We start from the raw sequence: 8,389 nt of genomic DNA, 5'->3' as shown, positions 1-8,389 counted from the left end.
AGTCCCCATATACTAACAAATTCAGAAAGAAAGGTAGAAAATCCTTCCAGATCTTTGGAAGGAGGTCTGTGGCCAGGAAGGACTATGACACACACTAATAGAAAACATCACAATTATTTTTTTCTTTTAGCAATACCGGGCATCTCTGTGTATTTTTGCTCCCATTCTGTAGGGAGCATTTGCACCCGGATCTTTTTTTTTTTTTTTCTGGAGCTGGGGACCGAACCCAGGGCCTTGCGCTTGCTAGGCAAGCGCTCTACCACTGAGCCAAATCCCCAACCCGTTGCACCCGGATCTTTAGGTGAGCTCTGTTAGCTCTGAATCTTGGAACAATGAAGACGTCACACTCAAGAGCATCCCTGGCCACCTTAGCTCTGGACACCTCACTCTGACAACCAGTGACACTCCCTGTTTGCAGCTTCCACCTATGACTTCTACTTATGGTTCACTAACCACAGCCTGCTATGGTCCTAGGATGTGTCTGGTAGAGGACTACTGATACCTGATGGTCTGTTAATATGACAAGGGCTGGGGAGGTAACCCAGTAGAGAACATGCTTTCTATGTAAGCATGAGGACCTGAGTTCGGAGTCACATGAGCCCAGACATAGTTACACAGATCTGTAATCTCAGCATTCCTATGCTGAGAGACAGGTGAAATGGGATTTCCCTAGAGCTTGAAGACCAGCTAATGTTAAACAGCATTGAGCAAAAGATGCTCTCTCAACATAGAAGGCAAAGATTGACACCTGATATTGTCCTCTACATGCATTGGACAGTATGCAAGTGTCTGCACTCACATGGCATGAACAATATACAGGCACAAACAACAACCATACCGTGGGCTAGGGATGTGGCTTAGTCAGTAGAGTGCTTACAAAAACTGGACATAATGGTATACATCTATAATCCCAGCATTCAGGTGGTATAGGTAGGAGGATCAGAGTTCAAGGTCATATTCTGCTAAGAAGGGAGTTGCAGGCTACAGGAGACTCTCAAAAAGCAAGACCCATCATAGCAATGGCTGCCAGGTTGCGGGTGGAGGACGGGTGAACAGTTCGGTCTGTCTTGTATCCATGCTGAGTGATGTCATTCCTGAAAACAATTAGACCATAAGGCACCTGAGAATGGGGACTGTGTATCCTGAGGGGGCACTAGGGATTTATCTGAGAAATAAGAGGTAAAAAATACTTAATGGGCTCAGGCAGCCTCATGGTGAAAATACAGGTCTGTTAATTCAAACAGAGGATTACTACATAGCCCAGGCAGACTTAGAACTCACAATGACCTTCCCCATATGAAAGATGGCCATGAGTTCATGCAGGTGCTTTTGCCTCTTGGGTTCTATCTTAAAGCTTCAGCTACACACACACACACACACACACACACACACACACACACATATACTCACACACACTCACACACACCACACGCCCACCTACACACTCACACACACCACACCACACACACCACACACCCACATACACACACACACATACACACACACACACACACACACACACACACACCACACCACACACACTCACACCACAACCCAACTCAAATTCCAATACTGGGCACTGAACCTAGGACCACAAACATGCTCAACAAGAGCTCTGTCAGCCTCAACCCTCCCAGGAATTCTAGGGATTCAGCTCTACCCCTGAACCACACCCCCAGCCCCTCACTGGGGGATTCTAGGCAGGGGCTCTACCACTGAGCCACGCCCCAGCCCCTCACTGGGGGATTCTAGGCAGGGGCTCTACCACTGAGCCATGCCCCCAGCCCCTCCCTGGGGGATTCTAGGCAGGGACTCTATTGTAGAATCCATTCTTCTTTCTTCCTCTTTGCACTGGAGATAGAAACCAGTGTCCTGTGTTTGCTAAACAATCAGCACTGAGCTATACCTGCAGCTCCCAAATCTACTTTCTTTTTTTTTTTAAGATTTGTTTATTTATTATATACAAGTACACTGTAGCTGTCTTCAGACACACCAGAAGAGGGCATCAGATTTCGTTACAGATGGTTGTGAGCCACCGTGTGGTTGCTGGGATTTGAACTCAGGACCTCTGGAGGAGCAGTCGGTGCCCATAACCTCTGAGCCATCTCTCCAGCCCCCAAACCTACTTTCTAATGAGAGAAGGCCTACTGATCTCACAGTGCAGCACAGCCCCTAGAACTCCCTAGCCCTTAGGACTGTGTTGCTCTGGTTTGGCACTGTGCACTCCTCTATCACTTAGGAAATGTGCTTTGGAGTTCAGATTGCCAATCTAACTCTTCCAACTCAGGTCATGTGAAACACAGTCTAAATATTTCATAGAACAAAGACAGCAGCTAGACAGAAATGTTAATTCTGGAAAGTAATTATATGGTATATAGGAGATATGAGGTACAATTTTTCTTCTGATACTTTAAAGTAAGCAAATGAAAAAGGTACTTGTTCAGGCTCCCAACTGAATTATCAACAGCTGGAAAGTGGGGCCACAGAGTGGGAGGAGAGATGGAAAGATAACCTCATAGTTTCTTGCTCCACTAAAAAAAAAAAAAAAAAAAAAAAAAAAAAAAAAAAATCATGTAAACTATGTAAACTATGTTCTGCCTGCATGCACGCCTGCAGGCCAGAAGAGGGCACCAGACTTCATTACAGATGGTTATGAGACACCATGTGATTGCCAGGAATTGAGCTCAGGACTTCTGGAAGAGCAGCTAGTGCCCTTGAGCTCTGACCCATCTCTCCAGTCGCCCCTATGCCTTTTTGAGACAAGGTTTCTCTGTATAGCCCTGGCTGTCCTGGAACTCACTCTGTAGACCAGGCTGGCCTCAAATTCACAGAGATCCGCCTGCCTCTGTCTCCCAAATGCTGGATTAAAGGAATGTACCACCCAGTTCCTTGCTCTATTTCTTCATTTGGTGATGTCATGATATCTAAAGTGTGGAACCTGTTTTAATTCAGAACCTGGGTTGATGATTTCTGACCTCTGTACCAGTGGGGGTTTCTGAATCATCTTGTATCTCCCTACCAATTTCCCTCACCCTTATTACTGGGAACTGAACCCTCTGCCTTACATACCCTAGGCAAGCACTCTACTGCAGACTAAGCCATACCTAGCCCCTCACTGGGGGATTCTAGGCAGGGACTCTACCACTGAGCCAGACCCCAGCCCCTCACTGGGGGATTCTAGGCAGGGGCTCTACCACTGAGCCACACCCCAGCCCCTCACTGGGGGATTCTAGGCAGGAGCTCTACCACTGAGCCACACCCCCAGCCCCTCACTGGGGGATTCTAGGCAGGGGCTCTACCACTGAGCCACACCCCAGCCCCTCACTGGGGGATTCTAGGCAGGAGCTCTACCACTGAGCCACACCCATGCCACTCATTGAGAGATTTTTAGGTAGAGGATCTATCACTGAGACACACTGCTAGCTCTTATTTTGTTTTATTTTAATGCATGGTCCCACTGTGTACTCTAGGATGACCTTAAAATGATGATCCTCCTGCCTCTGCCTGCTCGCCGAGCCCTAGACTGACATGCCTGCACTGCCACACCTCACTATTTCATGTCTTGGGTCTCCAGCGGTAGTGAATGCGTGCCCACGTGTAGCTGACAGCTGCCCATACAGAAACTGTGTGATGTGGAGATACAGATTAGAGAAGAAAAATGAGATCCGTTGAGAGCCCGCTAACGACAGCCCCTGAAAGGATGTTCCCAGCCCTTATCAGAAGGCTTCCATTACTGAAGCTGAGCGTGCGGGCTGTGCATTGATTTCCTACACCTGTGGGGGCCACCTCCTCTCCGCATGCAGGGCAGTCGCTGATGTGAAACGGATCCACATGCTCCCCCTCCCACCATTAGGATCTTTGGCCCATGGCCAAAGCCAAGGCCTCCAAAGAGAAGCTCGGCCCCTCACAGACTGACTGTTGTGGAGGAGTTTCTCGGGGCAATCGAATGACAATAGAGCACAAATGGGACTGAGCTGGGGGAAAACCTAGGGACTCTAATGAAAGCCACAGCCTTGCTAGCATAGGCTCCAGTGCTGGTTTCTTAGTTTCTGCTAGGGTAGCATCAGGGCAGGGGGAATGAGCATCCTCCGGCTGCCACTGACACTTTGTCCAACACGACACTGGTATAAAAGGCTAAACTGTGCAGCAGCCTTCCAGCAGTATTCCACCTCCCCCTCCTCCCACCCCCTCCCCTCTTCTCTCTTCCCTGCCCCCCCGCCCTGGCTACTCCATTGGAAATGCCTTGCCGCAGTGTCCAAGTGCAACAGCAAAGGGCACTGACTGACTCAATGGCTGTAACTTCGGGTTCTCCCATGTTGTTTCTTTTACTGAGAGACCTAGGACCTTGTACATGGCCAGTAAATGTTGCTCTACCATTGAGCCACGCCCCAGCCCCTCACTAGGGAATTCTAGGCAGGGGCTCTACCACTGAGCCACACCCCAGCCACTCACTGGGGGATTCTAGGCAGGGGCTCTACCACTGAGTCACGCCCCCAGCCCCTCTCTGGAGGATTCTAGGCAGGGGCTCTCCCACTGAGCCACACCCCATGCTTTGGTTTTGGTCTTTGAAACAGGACTTGCTATGCCACCTTGACTTTCCTAGGAACTCACTGTGGAGATCAGATTTACCTTGAACTCTTGAGCTATCCTTGTGTCTCTAGGCCTGTGCCACAATTCTCATCTTTCTTTGTTTACATTTTGATTTTCAGACAGGGTCTCACTAAATTGTTCAAACCACATTCAAACTCACCGTGTAGCCTGGGGTGGCCTTAAACCCATGATCCTCCTACTTCCGCTCTCAGAGTATCCATACCCAGGACCACAAGCCTGAGCCCACCAGGCCAGACCAAAGTATTGTTCTGCATTTCAAGTTCTGATCTGGGCCTCAGCTGTCCCCTGCCTTAGGAACGGCAGCCATCACCCTGTGAGGGAAGAGTGGGAACCTCACCCTTGCTGATCAGCAATACTGTGAAGTCATGCCTTTGTTCCCAGCTCTGTTGGGTCCTGGGACTTCTGAATTAGTAATAACCCACCCGATTTGCCAGTGACTGGCTGCGCATTCCCACCTAGGCTCCCTGCTCTACCCCTCCAGTCTCAGCATTAAATATTGAAGCCCTGGGCCCCGACAGCTCCATTTTGAGGCAGCCGAGTTTCGGTGGATCAACCCACACCGTTGGCTGCTAGTATGGTTCATTATTTTCATCTGTGCATGTTGGCTGGGGCTGCGACCATTGTCTCTTCTCCGCTCCACTGGTACTGGTTTGAAATTGAAAGGGAATTGATTTCTGGGGCCTCCAAGAAGAGATCTTGTCACTTCCAGCTGCTACACCCACAAAGGGCACCGACTGACCTGGTGATTTTGAGGTGCACCTTGCTCCCTATGAGGTAGGGGAGGTTTGGGGGTCAGCCAGTGTGTAGGGTTCTGAGCAATACCTACTTCCTATGACTTCCCTGAGTACTGTTAGTGGGAAGGAGAGAAAAGTACACAATTGTTGCTTTTCAGCTTCCTGGAAAGTAAAGAAACAATAAATTGGTGGGTGGGTGGATGATTGGGTGGGTGTGTCTGTGGGGGTGTGTGTGGGTGGATGGGTGGATGGATGGGTGGATGGGTGGATGGATGGGTGGATGGGTGGGTAGATGGTGGATGGGTGGATGGGAGGATGGGTGGATGGGTGGATGGGTGGATGGATGGGTGGACAAATGGGCAAATGGATGTAGACAAGTGTGAGAGATGGATAGATGATGGATGGATGTGTGTGTGGGTGTGTGTGTGTTTGTGGGTGTGTAGATGATGGCTGATAGATGCTGATTAATAGATACTAGATGCAGGCTAGAGAGATGGCTCAGCGGTTAAGAGCACCGACTGCTCTTCCAGAGGTCCTGAGTTCAATTCCCAGCAACCACATGGTGGCTCACAACCATCTGTAAAGAGATCCAATGTCCTCTTCTGGTGTATCTGAAGACAGCTACACTCTACTTATATATAATAAATGAATAAATCTTTGAAAAAATAGATACTAGATGCTAATAGATAGAGCTGATAGATAATATATGATCAGATGATGGATAGATACATAGGTGGATACATGAACAGATGCATAGGTGGATTATAGACATATACATTGATAGGTAGGTGAGCATAGAGAGAAATAGCTTGTGTTGAAGCACAGCCTGGAGCGGTCAGGAAGTGGGTGGGGCCAGGTAGAATGTGGATTTGTGCAGAACAGACAAGACACTGTTCAGAGACGCTGCCTACAAGAGGTGTGTGAATCAGGAGGGGTCCTTATGACAAATATGATCCAGAAGGGTGGGAGCCTTCCAAAGACCCTACCCTCTCCAGCAAGCTCAGCTGAAGCCAGCAGTCAGTGCTACCTCAAAGACCATTGATGTGAGCAGCTCTAAAATGTTTATTTATGTCTGGCTTTTGTGCACAAGAATGTGTGCAGAGGGGTTGGGGATTTAGCTCAGTGGTAGAGCGCTTGCCTAGCAAGTGCAAGGCCCTGGGTTCGGTCCCCAGCTCCGAAAAAAAGAAAGAAAGAAAGAAAGAAAGAAAGAAAGAAAGAAAGAAAGAAAGAAAGAAAGAGAAAAGAATGTGTACAGAGGCTGTCGGTGGACTTTGGTGTCTTCCTCAACTGCTTTCCACCTTTCCTTTTTCTTTTTCTTTTTCTTTTTGCAACAGGGTCTCTGTGAACCTGGAGCTCACTGACTGTCTGGGCAGGCTGGCCAGTGAGCTTCAGAGATCCTCCTGTCTCTCCGACTCCATCATTGGATTACAGCTGTGCGCTACCAGCCATAGCTTTTTAAAAAACTTGCTGTTGGGGATCAAACTCCCCCTGTGAAACAGCCAGCACCTCACTAACTGAGCTGTCCCCCCAGCCTTTGCTCATCTATTTATGACTAATTTAGTTGAGATAGTGTCTCATGCTGTAGCCAAAACTAACTTGGAACTCATTATGTAGCCATGGTTGGGGGGGTCACACGACTGGCAATCCTCCTGTCTCAACCACCAGAGTACTGCAATTGTGTGTCTGTGTCTCGAACCCTGGTGACCTTGGGATCTCTGAGGAAAGCATGGGCCTCTCCCTGAGGGCTGAGATGCCAGAAAGATTTGCTCCTCAGCTGGGACAGGATGCTCGGTTCAGCTCAGAATTGTCCAGGCTCTTTTGCCAAGCCTTGCACCAAAATGATCGCTGACTGGAGCTGGGTGGGTCCTGCTATCCTGGAACCACCTGGATCAGATCTACAGCTCTGTTAAAAGGGGAAGACGCAGGGAGGAGTAAGGCTGGTCTCCAGAGGAGGGCAGAGGGAGGCAGGTGCAGACCTCCTGGGCAGCAGGCCCTGCCAGACTCGTCACCATCCCCACAGCCCCAGAGGCTCCTTGATTGAGCTTTGGAAAGTTCTCCCGTGTCCGCTCTGCCAGCCACTAAGCAGTGACAACAGATACTAATTGTGGCCATAAATTACCAAGCCCTGCCTAGAAGGCCCCTGGGTCAGAAACATAAAGGGAGCGCCCAGGATCACCTGCCAAGAGAAGGAAGGCTCTGCTCTCTTTGCTCTCCTAGCTCCTCCCCACCCTTTGGGACACGGAAAACTCTTTTGCTAGGTAAAGCACAAGATCTTAGACAGTCAACTGCCAAGTGACTGGATTATGCTTTTGTTTCTGTTTTCATTCTAGTACTGGTACCAAAAGCTTTGGTATAAGACTGTGTGTGTGTGTGTGTGTAAGACAAATGCTCTACCACTGAGTCACACCCCAGCCCCTCACTGGGGGATTCTGGGCATTTGTTCTGCTATTGAACCACACCTACTGAACTGGAGTCCCTCACTTGGGAGATTCAGGCAAATAATCTATTGGTGGCCCATGCCCCCAGCCCAGTTTTATGGCCATTAGCCAAATGTGAAGGGACAAAGCCTTTCAGAGCTGCTATTTTCTGATGTGTAGCCAACTCCAGGCAGGGTGGATGCGGTAATGGCTTCCATCCTCAGTGATGGTGAATCAAACTCTATAGGCTCCCTGGTAATGACATTTCTTTTTTTTTTTTCCTTTTTCTTTTTTTTTCGGAGCTGGGGACTGAACCCAGGGCCTTACGCTTCCTAGGCAAGCGCTCTACCACTGAGCTAAATCCCCAACCCCGGTAATGACATTTCTGGTTCAGATGTCTGGGGTGGACCATTATCTGTCTGGATCAACATGGAGGAAATACGTCCCTTATCACCTCCACAGCAACCTTCTGTGGGTTGCCGACATGTAACTCTTGCCTTTAAGTACACGAGTGCCCCTGCTCCCCTGGTGTCAGTCACATGGGTTGTCACTGACTCCCCAAGCCAGGCACCTCCATCAGCTGCACAGAACACTCCTTAGAACCCCTGGGCTTGAAATCCATTTCTG

This window comes from Rattus norvegicus, chromosome 12 (assembly GCF_036323735.1).
Source record: "Rattus norvegicus strain BN/NHsdMcwi chromosome 12, GRCr8, whole genome shotgun sequence".
NCBI lineage: Eukaryota > Metazoa > Chordata > Mammalia > Rodentia > Muridae > Rattus > Rattus norvegicus.
This window is presented reverse-complemented; position numbering follows the sequence as displayed.